The sequence below is a fragment of the Ochotona curzoniae genome, unplaced genomic scaffold (assembly GCF_017591425.1).
Source record: "Ochotona curzoniae isolate NIBS_2020 unplaced genomic scaffold, NIBS_Ocur_1.0 contig_1274, whole genome shotgun sequence".
Classification (NCBI taxonomy): Eukaryota; Metazoa; Chordata; class Mammalia; order Lagomorpha; family Ochotonidae; genus Ochotona; species Ochotona curzoniae.
In genome coordinates, this window is record NW_024465023.1 from 10,749,003 (window position 1) to 10,769,327 (window position 20,325).

Here is a 20,325-nt window from a genome sequence, read left to right on the forward strand (position 1 = left end):
AAAGCGGTGTCTTGCTTCTGATCTTCCATCCAACCAGATCACCAACCAATCCCTAGGAAGGACTTCAGAAGTAGTCTCCAGCTATTGGCCACAGAAGCTGTAGGCCTAGTTGTCCAGCCTCCTGGTGACGACTATACTCTTAAGGTCCCTCTGCCTTGGCACAAGTAGAAAATCAAGATCCTCTTCTCCCATAATATTCTCTGCCTTCTCTACCAAAGCTTAGTCTTTGCTTGATTTCAAACTACCAGAACTATCTCCTAAGCCATTAGAGAAACATCATTTGCCAGAAGAAGCAAAAGCAATCACAGGCCTTAGGTGCAAATTTAGAAGATATATTTTTAAACTTCCCTGACAGTAAAAGCATCAAAATCTCATCATGTGTTGGGGTTGGAGGAGGGGTTCAAGGACAAATTAAGATCCATGAGGGCAATTTAGCTCTGGAAATTCTGACTTTTTAAAAACTTAAATACCCACGGGACAGCATACACCCTGTTGAGACTTTAATTCTTTTACTAAGCCTAAAAAAATTGTTGAAGAAGAAGAAAGCACATTTTGCAGTACATTTTATGTCTGAGAAGTGAGAGAACAGCCCACAATGTGGTATAATAATAGCAACTGAAAGAAAAAAGAAACTGACAAACACGCCTTATTAATGGTCCCACATTCGGCTAGTCAGAAAGAGTTAAAAGAGTTCCAGCCTGCGTTGCTGGTATAACTGTCAATTTCATGTTTCTTTCCTATACTCAAAAGAAAGTAAATAATCATGGATATGCATTTTGCTGTTGCCAGACAATTTTTGTAGGACTGCAAAATTGTTTGCTCTTCTTATGCTTGATGCAGACTACTTTAAAATGACTGAATTGCCATCAAGGAGTAGACAAACACCCAAACCTACAGGGAAGTACAATATAATGTAAAGCTTACACAAGCTGCAATTGACATCTGTTTACTATTTTTTAAATTTTTTTAAAGACTTATTTATTTTTATTGGAAAGACAAATTTATAGAGAGCAGCAGAGACAGAAAGATCTTCCATCCACTGATTCACTCCCTAAATGATCTCAACTGCCAGAGCTGAGCCAACCTGAAGCCAAGAACCAGGAGCCTCTTCACAGTCTCCAACATGGGTACAGGGTCCCAAGGCTTTGAGCCATCCTTTGCTGCTTTCCCAGGCCACAAGTAGGTAGCTGGATGGGAAGTGGAGCAGCCGGAACATGAACCACTGCCCATATGGGATCCTGGCATGTGCAAGGTGAGGATTTAGATACTGAGCCATCACCCCAGGCCCAATTTCTGTTTACTACTGGGGAGGTTCCAGTGAGTTAATAGCATAGTGTGCAGATTAGAAAGAAGACATCGAACTTTTCTCCTCCCAACATCCATGTCCCTGAAAGATGCACTGTAAATCCTTATACCCTGAGGTGGACTCTGCTTTTTCATCTGTTGAATCTGAATTGACCATTGAACTTTGGCCCATAGGACATTAATACTCATGACACAATGTATTTACACATTGAAACTTCTCTTGAAGACTTTCCTATACCTATGTGAACAACCCCGTTTCTGAGAGACATGTGAGCCAATTACCCCTGTTACTACAGATATTGCGAACGAACCCCAAAAAGCACAGTCTTAGTTGATGGAAAGTCAATCATGGAGGTCTGAATTAAGCTACACTGAAACTAACAGAACCATCCAACTGATCCCAGCTCAAACTACCAACCTACAAACTGGTGAGCTAGCCAGGTGAATGGTTGCTGTATTGAGCCACCATGTTTTGAATAATGGTTGAGCAACAAAACTTAAGTAAAGCACATAGGTTCTTGGGTTTTACTTCCCTTAAAGGTAAATTTCTTAGTAAGAAAGATAGCAAAGGCCATTTACGTCAAACAGTATTAGTGTCCACTTAATCTCATGATACAAGGAATTATCTCCATATTTTGTCTTTGAAACGAATTTCCTCTTGCATCTTCCCATAATGACATTGTGAGCTGGTAAGTTTAGGTGAATGAAGGACGTGACCAACAGTTAAGGGGCAGAACATGAATCTGATGCCTTCAGTCTCTTTTCTACCCAACACTGATTATACAATAGCCAAGTGGCCAAAGGTCCCTCTCCTCACAGCCATTGCTACTTAAGAGTTTGAGTCTCCTTTCTCTGTCTATGGTTCTCAGGTTGAAACCTGCACTCCCAGATCTTGCCACAATAGGCATTTGTCACAATCACAGAGAGACAATATTAAGGCCAGCTTCGTTATCATGCATCCTATGCAGCTACACAGGACTTCACTTTCAGAAAGGTCTATGTGATGCAAAGAGTTAACACAGCAGGCCTGACTCTTACCCTACTCCCAAGGTTGCCCGTTGGCTCACCGGTGTCTGGGAAGTTGGATTAAGGGAGGGTTCCCACCATTCCCTGACTGATAAGATAGTTTGCACTGCCCAGGCTGTTTACACAGTGTGGTTTAAGCTGAACACCTGCTTTCCTTCTGGGAATCTAGTTTTGAGGAGGTGCCAGGCAATGGAGGGGGGTCTATGTGACCAACCTCCAATAAAAATCCTGGATGATTGAGCTTCCATGTTTGGCAACATTTATCACGTGTTACCACAACTTGTTTGTGACTCTGGAAGGAAACCCTTAGAAAACCACCTGCTCTCCCCTGGACATTGTCCCATGAGCCTTTCCCTTTGCTGATTTTGTTTGGTATACTTTCTCCATCATAAATCATAGACATAGGTATCACTGGAGGCTGAGTGCTGTATGTCCTCCTAGTGAATCATCACACCTAGGCGTGGCTTCAGGGACCCCTGTTCCGGGCTCACACTTAGAGTCTTATGCTCTATGAATCATTATCTCAATGGTCTTCATTTTGCCTCTTGAGTTTTTGTTTCCAACATATGTCAGGTAAAACGGCATGGCGGCTCTAACCCCCAGTCATTCTGCCACCAGCAATGATCTATACTCAGAAACAGGGGCAGGTGTGTGAGCCCTGTGGCACTCAGGAAAATATGTGATGACTCTGATGGTTAACAGCTCCACTGCCTGCTCAGCAAACTACTGTGTAGTAGCCACACTGCTTGCCCACTCCCATTTAGATACTGAGTGAGTACAGACACAGAGCTTGTGGTCCTTTCAGCTCCCATTTTGATTACTGCAGGTTGTAGCAGTGGTCCGACTCAGAGGGGCAATTCCTGGATGGATCATACTGACCCTGGAATCAGTCAGCTTGTGGGGGAGCCCTGTCTTGGGGCACAGTTCCCAGATACCATTCAAGATACCTGTTCAAGAAAGCCAGGCACTGAGAAACAAAAACATGACAGATGAAAAGAGACTACAGAGGAACAGAAAAAAAATTCTGTCTGGTACCTTTAATGGCATTTATTTCTTGCTTTTAGAATGACATGTCCCATATCTTCAGTTTGCACTGGGCCTTCCAAATTCTGTAGCCAGCTCTGGCAGCTGAATATGCTGCGCTCCCTCAGCACTGTCCCTGAATCATCTCATTTCATTCTCAGGACTATCCCCCATGCTTTTGGCCTGATGTCCTAGATCTGTATTTTTCCATCTTTTTCAGCCACGGCTTTGAGTAACAAACACATTTTATATTACAACCCTTATATTATCAATGTAACAAATATTTTTTGACACTGTGTAAAATGAAAACATGAACTAATGACTTATGCAACTTGAATCAAATTATCAAAAACCCCAAAAATGATCTTAAAAATAAAAAAGCTTGGTGTATGAGAGATTGAGCTTGGATGGGAAATTTCTCTATGGTCCTGGAGCACACTAAATTTTCAGGGCACTGAATTTCTTCTGGATAGTAACATTTTGGTAGGTGCATATTACATGAATGGGTCCATTGGTTAAGACCATGTACAAAAGAGAAAGTGAATCCTATTGTAAACTATGGACATTAGTTAATAGCAGTGTATCAATATCAGTTCATCAGTTGTGACTGGGCGACTCTAATGTGAAGTGTTAACAGCAGCTGAAACAGAGTGGGCAGGAAAGAAGGAAATTTTTCTGTTCAATTTTTCTGTAAACCAGAAGCTGCACAAAAAAAGAAATTGTATTAATTTGAAGAAAAGCATTTTTTAATCTGGCAGCCATTTGGCTCCATGCCAAACTGAGCATTAGAAACATGACTGATTCTAAATAGAGATGTGCTCTATGTATGAAATGCACAATAGAATCTTTAAGGATTTCATATGGAAATGAATGTATTACAATGTGTCAATAAAAAAAAATGTGTATATTGGTTAACTACTGAGATGACAATACTTTGAATCCCCTGGCTCCAATAAAATACATAATCAAGACAGAAAAGGAGCTCGGAGAAAGGAATGTGTTTGATGAAGTTTGACAGATCAGAATGGGACAAGGATATGTAGTAGCTGGAATGGTACCTGAGACTCTTAGCAGACGAGCTTTCTTCTTTTAAACTGGTCATACTCTAAATTGATTTCACAATGCATAAGCTACAGGTCACGTTCTGTTATTTGAAAAACACAAACCTGGAGCGCTGCTTCCCTAGTTTTGACCCTAACATTAAGAAAGATGGGATTAAGGTAACAACCAAGAGGAGTTGCAGGGGCAGTAAATATAGACAATGCTGCATATGCATGACCATCTTAGAAATTCACAGTGCACATTACTGTATTGTTGCCTCTGAGAAATCCTGGAGTGGAAAGAAACAGATAACATTCATCTTGTATCCAATCTAACCATTAGCATATAGTCCTCCTTAAGTCGCTACTGGGTCAAAGGGAAATGAAAATGCAATATATGGTCACTCAAAAACAGTGAAAATAACAACTCTGTATTTTGAATTGCATAGAATGAAGTCAAAATCACTCCCAAATGTAAATTTATAGGCTTAACAGATTTTACTATCTAAAAGCTAGATTTAAAAATACTAATTAAAAGGGATAGGCATCTGGCATCATGGTTAGGACTCCCACAGAGATGCCCATGCCCCATGGAATCCCTGGGTGGAAGTCCCAGCTCTGTTCCCAATTTCAGCTTGCTCCTGAAAGGCACCCTGGAAAGCAGCAGCCGGAGGCTCAAGTACTTGGCTCCCTGTCACCAATGGGAATTACCAGCATTGAGCCCCTGGTTCTTGCTGTCGGCATTTGGGAGCCACTGTGAGCATTTATGGAGCATGTGTGGAGTGTGGCACAGATCCAACTCCTGCTCTGTCTTTCAAATAAATTAAACACATGCATATTTTTAAATGTTAATTCAAGATTCAACGGAAGAGGTTTATCAGAAGATAACAAAACAATCTTAGGGAATAATAGAAATAACAGACATCACAAATAAATTCGTTGAAGCAAGAAAAGCAGAATGGCTCTTCAAACATAGGCAAAACTGCCACATACAATTTTAAAAGCAGAAGTATCGTGGATAAAGACCGACAGATGTGTGTGGGTTTGACAGCCTTGATGGTATGGACATTTTTCTTGGAAGCTACAAAGAAGAAGGAGAAAATTTAAAAGGACAGATAACAATAAAGAGAAAAGAATTTGCAAGGAAGTATCTTCAAAGAAAGAACGGCTGGAAGACCAAATAGTCTTAGCAGTGAATTCTTTCATGCTTTGACGAAGCTAATTTCCAGTGTTCCATAAATGGCTCCCAGGAAAAAAAAGGAAACAAAAAAAAAAAAACCTACTCAGTTTGTCTTACATAACTAAAATAAATTTGCCAGTAAAGCTGACAAGCATTGCTGAAATTCTGTAGACATAAACCATTAGCACTTACAAAGGAAGAGCTGAAATGCATAAATAACATATAAAATCAAATGTGACAGGATATTAAAATAATAACCTGCCACATCCACACCTAATTAGAGTTTATTACAACTAGTGTGCAAGATTTAATTTATAGTAGGAAATCTATAATTAGCACATGTCACATCAATAGGTTAATAAGAAAACTCATCACTAGGAATGCTTTTAAAACATTTTAATTCAATTCAAATCTAGCTCATGATTTTAAATATAAAACCCTTTAGGTTAAGGCTGAAAGGATATTTTCTTAATATCAGAAATGTTAAAGTTTTTTAAAGATACATTTATTTTTATTTGAAAGGAGATTTACAGAGGGAGAAGGAGAGACAGAGAAAGAGCTCTTCCCCAAATGATTCTAACAGCCAGAGCTGAGCCAGTTCAAAGCAAGAAGCCTGGAGATTCTTCCTGGTCTCTTATATGGGTGACGGGACCCAAGCACTTTGGCCATACTCTGCTGCTTTCTCAGGCTCGTTAGCAGGAAGTTGGATAGGAAGTGCAGCATCTGGAACTGGAACCAGACTCCACATAGGATACCAGCAATGTAGGCAGGGGCTTAATATGTTATGACTACAGCCCCAGCCCCTAATATAGGAAATGTTTAGCATATAATTTTACGGGTTTATGAATACTAGTTCAGGGAAATGGTGATCCCACAAGCTACATGCAAAATTGAGTGGATGCATCTGCACAAATATTCTCTAGAAATAAATGTATAAAACTAGTACCAGAATTTCAAAGGAGTCTATGGTCCAAAAAAATGAACAACCACTACTTTATAGGATGTTTTTAGCTCAACTCATTTAACTTTATACTCAGCAAATCAACAAATAAGAGCTATATCTATAAATCAGAGAAATAATGTTTGCAATCTGCTTTTTTTTAATTTTAATGTGACTATAGGAACTCTGACCATGGCAACAGGATGGAAGAGACTAATTTATTACTACATTGTGACATGCCTGGGAAGTCTAAGAAATCAATTATTTAAAACAAAAACTGTTCAAACCAATCAATGAGTAATGCCTGGTATAGCATTGTAAAGAGAATAGTTTATAAGTGGTAAAAGGAGGAACAATTCCAGTACAATAATCATGAATTCTGACATGACTGAGAATAAACTTAACAGAAATCTAAGAAAATCTTAGATTCCAAAGTATATCTGAGATAATTTTTTGTCACCAGATAAACATATCATTTTCCAGGATGGTAATACTTTGATACCATATTGATGGCAATTCTTCAACAGTTGATGCAAAAGCCCAAAACCAATTTTGATTAAACTCCAAATGGAATCTGCTTTTGCAGTTTTCAGAAAGATTTTTAAAGACTGAATAATAGGACAAGTAGCAATAAAAAATATAGAAACCATAGAAAAAAAGTATGCTTTAAAACCCTGGTGACTGGGAAAGCAGCAGAGGATGGCCCAAGTCCTTGAGCCCGTGCATCCATTCAGAAGAAGGTCCTGGATCCTGGTTTTGGATAGGCTCAGGTCCGGTTGTCCTGACATCTTGGGGATTAATGTGGCAGATGGAATATTCTCTCCCTTTCTGTATAACTTTCAAATAAATTTTTTAAAAAGCTGGTGAAAATATGCAGAACAACAATTGGTTAGCTATCCTTCAGAAATTAAAACATTACAAAATGGGACCGGTGCTGCAGTTAAAATTTGACGTGTAGTGCCAGTATCCCATATTGCCACCAGTTCAAGTCCCAGCTGTTCTACTTCCGACCCAGCTCCCTGCTAATGCGCCGGGGAAAGCAGTGGAGGATGGCCCAAGTGACTGAGGTCCCTGCACCCATCTGGGAGACCCAGAAGAAACTACAGCATCCTGGCTTTGGCCATTGCAGTCATTTGGGGAGAAAACTAATGGGATTAACTGAGAAGAGGTAAGTGGGAGAATTCTGGAGTTAATAATAATATTATATGTGTTGATAGGAGTTTAGTGATATTAAGGAAGAATTCAATAAATGACAGTGAGATAATGCATTATTTTTGCAAAAAAAACACACAAAAAACAAAAAAACAAAAATAGAAGTAATCCCAAAGCAAAAATTAATTCCCAGTGGATCAGATACTTAAGAACACAAAGTAAATTTTTTTAACCTTTGGATGAAAGCATAGAATGTATTTCTAATGTTTTGCTAAAGAAGCTATCTTGATAATGACCTAAATCAGGAGAAATGTCCAATGCATGTTAATGAGTTCTCCCAGAGGAGAGATTTTCTATCTGCAAAAATTTGGCTGTGTACTAGAATTCTTAGGGACAGAGGATGGCTTTGGAGATACAGTTGACTGGGAACCATTTAACTCCTGCCCAAGAGGATCCCCAAGATGACAATAAAACTCTCGCCAGAGGAATCTGGGCTGATTGGATTGGGGGATGGAAGAGAATGTAGGGAATAGGACAACTTACACACTTACCATAAGCATTATCCAGTGTTCTCACGGGGCCTCTGGGGTGTTCCCCTTGCCCAGAGAAGGAGTTAGCTTAGAAAACCCACCAATCAGGACCTCAAATAGAGCTGCAAGGATTTAAGGAGAAATCAAGCAGAAGACATTTTTCCCTGGCTTGTCCCGTTCACTGCTATCTCCACACTCCACTTCAAGCCATATGCCTTTTCTCAGAATCTCAGCAGCACAGAACATTTGCGTTTAGTGCACCTAATAGATAACAAGAACTACAGGAGATTATCTGGGACTTGATGCTATCTTCTCAGTACCTAAAAGGGGGATTAGAGGAGTCAGTGGGACAGAATCAGAGATCATCTCCAGAAGTCACGGGCATCACTCCACAGCCTCTCCAGTCAATGGAATTTCACAGAACATTTTGACATTGCAAGACCTCTGAAAAGTCTAGCAGGAATAAACAGCACAAGTCCCACTTCTGCAACCGTGAAAGATTTTATTGTAAGAAGACATTCTTGAAGATTTCTTTGTCCATAAAGCACACAAGCAAGTCCAAAACTTTGCTTCCCATTCAGCAGTGTGGGAATGAAAGAATGCTCAACGAATGCACAGGACAGTACTGTAACAGGAACAAGGTGGCTGCTGGTGCATTCCCATCTATCTGGTGTTGACTCTGACCTCCTGAGGGCAGCGAGGGGTGTTCCTTTCTGGGGAGAAGCAGTCTACTATTGTGTGTCTAACTAGCCTCCGGACCCAGAATCTTGGTTCAGGAATAGGTCAGGAACTTCAGAAAAACCTCCCAACCCTAAGCATACTATAGACTCCACCTCATGTCTGCTATAACCCGAAATAATCCTAACTCTTAACTGTAAAATAAACATGGGGAACTAGAATAGAGCTCTGAACAAGACCACATAGAATCAACATTGTAAACACCAAAGCTTTTCCAAAAATGTAATATACCTTGTTTGCTGCTGCCCTTAGCACATGTTTGATTTGTGTGAGGCTACTTGTCTTGCAATTACTTACACCCCAAGATCTGCCATTCACAAGCTCATCAATTCAGCTCTTCTGGACTCAGTTAAGATGGCACAGGAAATTAAGCCAGGCTAGAAAATTTCTAAGTTTCTTTAAGCTCTAAAATTCTGTGGTTTCTCTCCTTACATTAGCTAGTCCTTGGTCTTCAGCTTGATATTGCAGGTTTCCCCAGGTGCCTACTGAAGTACATAATGTTGGCCTCTCACTTGAGCAAACATCATGGATGCTCACACACCTGCTTTAGCCACTTTCTTCATTTCCATCCTTGCTACCCAACTGATGTCTTCCAATGTCAGCACTTTACCTGAGGTCTCCCTCTGCCTATCAGGACTCAACACAGCCTCTGTGGGGCAGGCTGGCACTGCTGCAGAGTTAAGATCTCCCTGGGAAGCCCTCAACAAGAGTGGTCATGACATAACTCCAGTTCTCTAACCCTCACTCAGGACAACCCAGATGCATGCTCTATGTCGTCTCCCAGAATGCCCCCACAAGAATTAACTCCAAATGGCCACAGTGACAGCTGGCTTGATATCGCTCTCCACATTGCCCCATCTCAGCTTCTTCATCCTCTACCAACTTCAGGGATTGACTCCCAAGCAATCTCCCTGCACTCAGCTCATTGCTTCAGATTCGGCTTTTGGGGGTCACAAAGAAAGATTCCAGGCAGCATTCATCCCCTTTATAATTACATGCTATTTTGATTTAGCCATTGATCCTGCCACAAAATGTTTTCCTATCCCTAGCTCTAGAAATAAGGCCAAGTCAATTATGGTCATCTTAGTCCCAATAATGAGGTAGGATTAGATCCCTCCAGACCTGGAGGAGAATTCTGAGAAACACTGCCTTACTTTAAACTGAGACACACACAAACAAGTTATGGCCTCCATTCCCCCAGTGGAAATTGACATGCTCAATATGATGTCCAAACTACAGCCACGGGAGCCAGCCTAGAGGGGACACTGACTCACCCCGAATATGCAGAGTGAAAAGCTGTCAGGATTCTGCTTCCTGGATGAGAAATTTAAGCATCTGAACCCCATCAAATTTTAGGACTTCTTTTCCTCCTCTACCCCAAAAATCTGTGCAGTATTCTAGTCTCTTTTTTGTATGTATTATTTTTATTTCTGAGATATATCATTTTATTGGATATACTCATTTTTATTGGAAAGGCAGATTTACAGAGAGAAGGAAAGAGAGAAATCTTCCACTTACTAGTTCACTCCGCAAGTGCCTGCAATGGCCAGAGCTGAGCTGATACAAAACCAAAAGCCAGGAGCTTCGTCCGAACATTTCACATGGGTGCAAGGGGCTTAAGTTATTGGATCATCCTCTACTGCTTTCCCAGGCCATACACAGGGAGCTGGATGGGAAGTAAAGCACCCAGGACATGTACCAGTGCCCTCATGGGATGCTGGTGCTTTGACGTGGAGCACCAGCCAGTTGATCCAACATGCCAAATCCAGATAACTTAGTTTTAATTTACATTGTAATGAAAGATTTAATGCTCCACTAAATACAGAGTTCAATAAGTAACAGGAATACAGACAAGGACTGTAAACAATAATCAACTGAAAAGATGTCAATTTCAGGTACATACATATACTTTTTAATGTAACCACAGACCATCAAACTATAGTAGTATACCATTCTTAACAATTTGTTTGGCAAACATGAATTCTGACAAAATTATATTTGCAGCAATACTGACACACAACTTCTTATATGAGACAATAGATTGAATTCAGTGGGAATAGTCTTTAACTTGCAGTTAAAAATATCCTATTTGGGGCCCAGCATGATGACTCAATGGCTAAATCCTCACCTTGTAGGTGCTGGGATCCCATATGGGTGTCAGTTTGTGTTCCAGCTGCTCCACTTCCCTTCCAGTTCCCTGCTTGTGGCCTGGAAAAGCAGTAGAGGGCGACTCAAAGTTTTGGAACACTACATTCACATGGGAGACCTGGAAGAAGCTTCTGGTTCCTGGTTTCGGATTGGCTCAGCGTCAGCCATTGAGGTCATTGAGGACATTTGGGGGGTGAGCCAGCAGATGGAAGATCTTTCTGTTCTCTTTTTCTCTATAGACCTGATCTGCCTTTCCAATAAATAACTCTAAAAAAAATCCTGTGCCTGGTACAATAACATAATGGTTAAACCTTTGCCTTGTACACACTGGGATCCCATATGGCTCCTGGATTCAGATCGGCTCAGCTCCATCCATTGCTTGGGGAATGAACCAATGGACAGAAGAGCTTTCTCTCTGTCTCTCTTTCTTTCTGTAAATCTGCCTTTCCAATAAAATGAATAATTTTTTTAAAAGTCCTATCTGATATATATCTTCCCCCCCCCCAAGATTTCAGGAAGCAGAGAAAAATATCTTGCTTTGAATCTCTGCCACCTGAGAAATTAAATTCTGTGTAATTTTTAGAAGATACCTCGTAATGCACAATGGTCCAATAAACTGTGACATACTGTGCATCCATGGAGAATCTTCTTTTAGGAAAAAAATTTTAATAAGACAGAAAATGACTTCAATGGATGTCTAAGTGAAAAACCAGGTATAATATAAAGGCATTGAAAAAAATTTAAAGTTAGTACTGAGAACAGTTAACGTTTGCTTTCATTTTTCGTTTTGCAGCTTCCACAATTTCTCTTAAGATGGGGCATAGCTATCATTGCGGTTTTTAAAACAGTACAATTACTGTATTCTTTTGAGTCTTCCCCCTGTTTCCACCAGCTCAAGGAAAACATCAGGTGCCCAGCAATAAGCACACAGGTGAGGGCAGAAAAGGGAGGACTCTGAACCCAACTGAGTTTCAAAAGGCCAGCTCTGGGAGCTGTTCAGGTCAAAGCTGTCAAAATAAACAATTCTCTTGCTACTCAAGGGTTACAAGCAATGTGAGTGGCTCCCAGTGATCTGATGGCCATGTCTGTATTTAACACCCCCACTTGGAATGCTCATGGCTTCATGAGAGGTGGCAAGGGTTTCAGGAAACTTCTATAGGCTAACTGACGAAAGAGGAAGTTAAGTTTTGGGGGTTTTGTTTGTTTTTGTGGAATGGAGGGGAAAAAATCCAAAGAAGACAAATCAGAAAGCAGAGGGGGAAAAAAAAAAACACCAGCATGAGGATGATGGTGAGGTACATAACAGAGGGTTAGTGCCAAGAAGCCGGAATACTAGCCACCTCTCCCCGTGGACACCTGCAGTTGTGACAATACAAGGATCTTTACAATTACCTGGAGCTTGTCCACGTGGTCCCTGGCTTCAGCTTGGCAGCGAGGAGAGGGCACAGACCAACTCTATGTGATTCATTCAGAAGTGTGCATATTTTTTTTGGTGGGCCACCAAAACACGTGGAATACCTTGAGATCCCAATACCTGTTCTGTGCATCTGAGGATTCAAGTTAAGCTGGCAGAAACTTCCAGAACAATCTACAACCATCTCGAGAGGCAGTGTAATAAAGGAGATGGTGCACTGCTCGTAATTCGGAAGAACTGAGTTCAAGTCTCAGATATGGAACTCAAGTGGTTGGGCTCCTGTCACCTGCTTGGGAGACCTGAGTGCTGTTTTCAGCTGTGGCTTCTCCTAGCCCAGCTCTTGTAGGCACTTGGAACCAACATTTGGGAGATTTCCCTCTGTCCCTCAGCTCACAGATAAATTGTGTAAAGTTGGTAGAAGGTGAACTTAAAAGATAATTTTATTTTGGTGGGGAAAAATATGTTGAGAGATCTTAAAAAAAAAAAAATACATGGAGGACCCGGCATAAAAGTCTAGTGCCTAAAATTCTTGCCTTGAAATTGGCTGGGATCCCATATGGGCACCGGTTCATACCCTGGCAGCTCCATTTCCCATGCAGCTCCCTGCTTGTGACCTGGGAAAGCAGTTGAGAACAGCCCAAAGCCTTGGGACCCTGCACCCATGTGGGAGACCAGGAAGAGGCTCCTAGCTCCTGGCTTCAGATTGGCACAGATCCTGCCGTTGCAGCCACTTGGGGAGTGAACCAGTGGAAGAAATATATTTCTCTCTGTCTTTTATTTTTGTTGTAAATCTGCCTTTCCAATGAAAATAAATCTTTTAAAAATCTGCAGAAATGCATATTATGAAAAAAAAACTATGCATATATTTCAATTTTTTTTTCCTCCAAACTAAACTCCTTTTTAAATTTCATTTTCTACAAATTCCTTGAAGTACTCTCATATTAGCTACAAAATTTCTGGAACACATTAAAAGAAAAAAACAATCTAAACAACATGTTGAATGCTACAGGCTAAAGTGGGGCCGGGGGAGGGAGGTGGCAGGAAGAATAGAAGGAGTTTGGATTTGAAAAACAAAGACAGGATGTGGAGCATGCTGTGGCACAGTGAGTTAAGCCACCACTCGCAATGCCTGCATTTCATATGGTCAGCAGTTTTGTGTCTTGGATGCTTCACTTCCAGTTCAGCTCCCTGATAATGCTCCTGGAGAAGCTGTGAGAGAAGGGCTAAGTGTTTGGGCTCCTGAACCCACATGGGAGACCTGGGTGAAGCTCTCGTTTCCTGGCTTTTGCCTGGCCCGGCCTTGGCCTCTGTGGGCTTTGGGGGAGTGAATCGGTGGATGGAAGATTTTGTGTGTGTGTCTTTCTCTGTAATTCTGCCTTTCAAATCAATACATAAAGCTTTTTTAAAAGGAGAGGAATCTGAGTGTGACAGATCAACTATGACAACTGTATCATGCTACAATAAGATGTTAAATAACAGGTAAAGTTTGGTATGGGGTATATGGTAACTTTGTACTGCCTCGCAGTTTTCATTTAAAATGATTTTAAAATTTAACTTTTTTAACTTTATATCTCAATTTCCTCATCTATAAGATAATTATTTTCATTATTGTCTGTGAAACCTTCTTTATAAGATTATTATAAAAATATGATAAAGCAATAAGTGTGCCTTGGCTGTAGGTAACAGCCTAGGTTGCCTTGTACCTAGGCCAGTGTTACACAGCTGGGAGAAAAAGCTGCCAATAGCTGGGGGCATTCTGAGACTGATTAATGGCAAATTTGTGTTAATTATGCCAGTGTACCGGCATAGTTGCTTATTCTTTTTTTTTTAAGATATATGGGATGGGGCTGGTAGGCCCCACCAGAGGACCACCCCATGGCTCGTGCCTTCTCTGCGGATTGCCCAAAGAAGAGGTCTTGGGAATGTGGGGGGGGGGGCGGGGGCACTGAGGGAAGGGAGTAATTCATGAGTGCAGAATGATTTCTGGGGTCTTCCACAGACCAGGTCACTGCACTTGAAGTAAATGAGGGGTGGTTTAGAGGACGGAAACCAGAGGGCATGTTTGGATCAGATCAGGGCACCAGCCCTCATGGAAGACCTGGGGTTAGCCAGGCAGCATCATGCACTGCTTGCCAGCACACATGAAGGTTAGGGCTGGGAGGCCTGCCTGGGAGGGCTAGGCCATAGTACCTACCTTTGAGTGTCAGGGCAGAGGATGGGCCATGCAAGGTTGAGTCATGACACCAACTGACAAGTGAGAGAACCAGGTCTGGGGGCAGATCCTATAGAGGGTATGTAGGCTCACCCCTGGTTTGCATAAGAGTTGGGGGTGGTGACAGGCTGAGCTAGACATGATCACAGGACTCAATACCCTGTTAGGCAGAAACGCCTAGGTCCCTGCCACGCTGCATCAGGGGCCTCTGCTCAAAAGCTGAGGGGGATCATGAGGTGTCGACACTTGAAGATCATTCACAACTGGTGCATCTTGCAATCATTCCTCACCACTCAGACTGCCACAGTGAGGGATAAGGGAAGTGCCACGAGATTGCCGAGGTTCAGATACCCTGGGTGTTTTTATCAGTGATTTCTAGAAACTCCAGATCAGACTTTTCAGTAGACAGCATGCGAGCTCTTAAACCAGGCACTGGAATTCTTTAAGGACCAATGGGATTTCAGCAAAACAATGCTATGGCTCTATGGCTGCCCACCTCACTTCCTGTTTTTGTCATTCCCAGTCTGGCACACCAGGAGTATACCGTTGGTACAGGACAACTGGACTTCAATGTTTGTCCAAATCATCATCATCAAGATGGAAGAAATACGGAAACTGACTAATACTTTAGTTGGGGAGATTCTGACATCATTAAGTCATCACACTCACAGAGCTCTGTTCCTAAGACCCCCCCCTGACAGCTAATGCCTTAACTTCAAAGGTCCAAGATGGGATTAGAGTCTTCCTTCTACACCAGCTTCTCTTCCTTATTCCCAGCTTCAGTCAACAGTATAGTCACCCTCGGGATTGACAGGGCACCGCTCCAGGACTCACTCTGGATGTCAAACTTCATAGATGCTCAGCTTCCTTGTATGAAATGACATAGTGTTTTCACATGATCTACATACATATTCCTGTGTACTTTAAACTCTCTCTAAATGACTTGTAACACCTCATACAGTGTAAGTGCTATATAAATGACATACACACACACACATATATAGTTTAGAGAAAAATGACAAGAAACATCTGCACATGCTCAACATAGATGCAGTTTTTCCAAAAAAAAATTTTCATCTGCAGTTGGTTGAACCAGCAGTTCACAGACCTACAGATCTGGAGGATCCCTCTCTCTCTCACTCTCTCTCTCTCTTTCTTCCTCCCCCCCCCCCCACTTGCTTCATTCTTCCTCTGAGGAAATGAGCTATATGCCAATTCTGTTGTTGAATTGGTGGTGGTGATGCTACTGGGAGTTAGAGTAACAGTTATAGTGCAGTATAGTACAGTGTAACAAAAGTACAAGGCCATGTCTCGGGTCAGTGGTTTGTGCCACAAAACATGCAGATTTGGCCTGCATGTCACATTTGGTTGGAATTGAGTTTTGTTTATTTTTTCATAATTAATTGATCCTCGGCCCTGGGACAGATTGTTCAGACACTGACAACAGTTGTTCATGATGTATGCACGACCAGAGGAGTGGGATTTTTTTTTTCTTTCTTTGTTTTGTCTCAAGCCTCCGGAGAAGTTTCTAATCTATACCACCTTGTTAAGTAAAACTTAAGGACCCACAGTTAATATACAACTGTAACAGCAATCAGATGAACTGATTCCCTCCCACATAGCACAAAATTTTCATCAACACAGCCAACAAGGCCCCTTTTACCATCTTCAGTTCTGAAGCTGACAGTGTTTTTAATTAACTTAATTATAAAGTACTTCCTCATTTCAAAAATATGAGAAGAATTTTAAAATGTGTGACTCAACAACAAGAAAATGTGCAAAGCAGCCAAGAGCCAGGAACAGGTCTAGCAAGGACAGCTCTTAGGTTCCCTGAAGCAGAAAGTGTTGGCAAGTAAGTGGTGGGGACGGGGTGCAGGGGAATCAGACGAAGGGCCCCACTGTAAAGGCCTTGGCTAGCAGGCCAGAGGTGTCAAGTGGCAGGGAAGGTCAATGTGAAGGGTGGGTGGGATGGATTAACATGGGAAGAACATTTGGAACACCACAGCACGGGGGTTGATTTGAAGGAATGGTACCCAGGACCAGGACCATGGCAATGAGAATGAAAGTGAAGGGATGAATGTGGGATGTCAAAAGAAGCCAAATCTGCCTGACTTGGAAACCAACTAAACAAAGGAAATATGGGAGGAGTGAGAGTGCATGAAAACACAGAGCTTTTAAATAGGGATGGCATGAAGAATATAGTACACTCAGCTCTCTGTATCCATGTGCTCCACATCCCTGGATTCAATCAACCATGGATCTAAAATATTTTTTCAACTGCATCTGTATTGAATATTTACAGCTTTATATGTTTGCCCTTAGTCACTAAAGAATACAATATAACTTTACACAGCACATACATTGCATTAAATGTGAGTAATCTAAGGATGATTTAAATCATATAGGAGGATGTTGTGGGTTCTATGCACATGCTACATGATTTATCCAAGGCACCTGTCGACTTCGGTATATGTGGTCATCCTAGTGCCGATCCTAGGGCATGGGTACTGAGGGCCACCAATACAAGAAGAACAGTGGTAAGGAAGTGGCATGACACCCCAGAAAGGTAATGGCACTTGGGTTCATCTAAAGTGAAGCAAGGCACGTGTCCAGGTCAAGTTTTAAAGGACTGGGGGCAAGTATGGTTGGACATGACATATAGAAAGAGCCCACTAGGTCTCTTTCCTGAGCACTTAGGGCCAGCCCCATCCAGTTGGGTAACGCCCACAATAGCTCCATAAAAATGCAGAAGAGAAGGAGGTACCTCAAGAAAGAACCATGCTAGTCCTGGCTGTTCTGCTTCCAATCCAGCTGCCTGCTAAATGCACCTGAGAAAGCAGTGGAAAAGGGCCTGGGTTCTTGGGCCCCTGTACCCACATTGGAGACACAGACAGAGTCCCTGGTTCCTGGCTTTGACCTGGCCCAGTCCAAACTTGTCATGGTCATTTGGGGATTGAAGCAGAAAATGAATATTTCTCTCTGGTTCTCCATCTCTGTCATTCTTCCAAATAAATAAATCTTAAAAAAAAAAACACATGAGTAATATTAATATTTTGCACCAATTCAGAATGGAAGACTTATAATGGAGCTTAAGTAACAAAATATAAACTCACATGCTTTACATATCTAAACTCACAGACCAATGATCTTACCTGCTGTACTTGCTCTGCCATAAAATTAAAGGGGCCAAAAATTTTAAAAATCATTGCATTATGAAAAGTAGTAAGTCCCCTGGAACACCTGAGGCATAAAGTAAGTGAGGAAAATTGTGAGACTATGAAAAACAATCCAAAATTTGGTCATGATTCAAAAACGGCCAATAGTCTGTATTAAAATTGTGGACATAAATCAGTGTATGATTCTTACATGTGTACTTGATACCGTGTTTCTTGAACTTTTTTTCTTAAAAAGCTTTTCTTTACATGAATGATGCTTCTGACATGGATGGTATTCTGAGTTACCTTTTAGAGCCACAAACCCACACCAGACACCAGGAAACCCTCAGAGGATTTATTGTTGATAGCCAGGGCCCACCAGCTATCTCTTGGAATAGAAGCGTTCAGCAGCCTCCCGGTAGAGGATGAAAATGGTATCAATGAGAAAAAGACAAAGAGTTATTTTGTTTAAGTAAAAGGTTCTATTAATCAAGAGAGAGAAAGAGAGAGGAGGTCTGAGAGACCACTCCTTGATGGGAGACAGACTGGACCACTTCCACATGGCAGGTGGCTCATGTGAGGGAAATGGCCTCCCAGAGTGTACAACACTGGGCTTTTATACATGTTAGGAATGGGGAATGTGGGAAGGCAGCAGTTCCTCAGTTCGTGCATGCTTGTGACATGTCATCATGGTGAGTGCTGATCTGCGCATGTGAAACATTTCTGGATGGGAGTGTATGCTTGACCTCGGCAAAGATAGCATTGACACTAGGGATGCTTTCTTTCTTCTGTTGTTTGTAGCCAGAAGGAGGCAGAAGGAGAGTGCCATGATTTAGTCTGCTGCTTGGTGGTCCAAGGTTACCAGGTGTTCCAGCTTGTGACAAGATTCCTTGCCATCTAATGTGCTCAGCTCCTTTAGCAGTCGCTTCTGCTTGGCCCAGCATATCAGAAGTGAGAAAAAATGTTGCTTTTCCAGCATTTTTAAGACTTTATGCTGTCAAAATCTTACCCAGTTGTGAACAAAATGTTAAGGTATTTCTAAAATAAACTGTTATAAGCTACATAATAGTAAGCAGTACTTGTAAATGATGGTGAGGGAAGAAATGTTTAATGACAGTTTAGAAAATGTTAAACTAAGTTAAATATTTTCCATGCGCATTAGCAATAGATTTACAACCATATCGCATGCTGATGGGCATCACAGGCCAAAGCTTTACCTGCTAAGCCATAACACCTGCGCCTAGGCAAAGAGTTCTTCCATTTATTTAAAAGAAAAACTCCAATTCTGAGGTCATTAAACTAGAATGACTTTGGCACTTTGCATCCCTACATGGACAAACCAAAGCCCAACTTAACCAGTGAATTAAAACTAGACACTGTTAACCATCAGAAAGTACCAACAAACCTCTAACTAGGGCCTTTCCCACCAATATAACCAATCAAAATTGTTCTTTTTGTCTTATTTCTGCAAACACTTGACGAAAGTTTACCCCCTTGGTCTTCCCTGTGGTACACTAGCCCCTTGCAGTCTTGTCCTGCCCAGACTTAGGCACTGTGGCATTTTCAAATAAACACTAGCATTCCAGCATCTAGGTTTTCCTCTTATCACACTTGACACCAAAATCATAATCAATAACAGCAAAAATGGATCCAGTGGGTTTCATTAAATACCAAAATTTTACTCTGCACAAGAGTCTGCCAAGCAGATAAAACACTACTGGTATTGTGGCACAGTAGCTGAAACCATTTCAAGCCCTGGATGCTCTGCTTCCAGTCTAGCTTCCTGCTGATACACCTGGGAAAGTAACAGAACATGACCCAAGTGTATGGGCTCCTGCCACCCATGGGGGAGACCAAGAGAAGAGTTTCTGGATCTAGGCTTCAACTTGGCTCATTCCTAGCTATTATGGACTTTTGGGGAGTGAACCAGTAGATGGAATCTCTCTTTCTCTAGGTCTGCCTTTCAAATAAACAAAAGTCTTTCTTTGAAAAAGAAGAAAAGAAAATATTGACAAGCCATATAGCCAACAAAGGACTGGGATCTAGCACACATAAAGATCAACAACAACAACAAAATCGCCCCGTATTTGGTAAAGGAAAGCATATGACTAGCTAAGAAATATTTCAGTCATCAGCAAACTGATGCATGTTGACCCTACTCCTTCCACCCATGCGTAGCCAAATTCGCCAAACTCTGAAGCTATGCCAACACCTCTCACCTCCTTTCCCCCTTTTGCCACCAGTTTTCACCTTCCTGTGTACTCTCTTACATTCTCCCACTGTGCCCAGCCCCTGGCAGGAAGCCTGGCCACCAGCTTCCCTAATTTGGTCTTTGAAGGTTCTCTCCATTCCCAAGTCAACACTCCTATCCACTCCAGGTTGCAGCCTTCATCACTGTGGGCAACCCTGGAGCAGTCAAGGTTTTCCATGCTAGCCCAGCCACTGGGAGACAAGACTTGGTG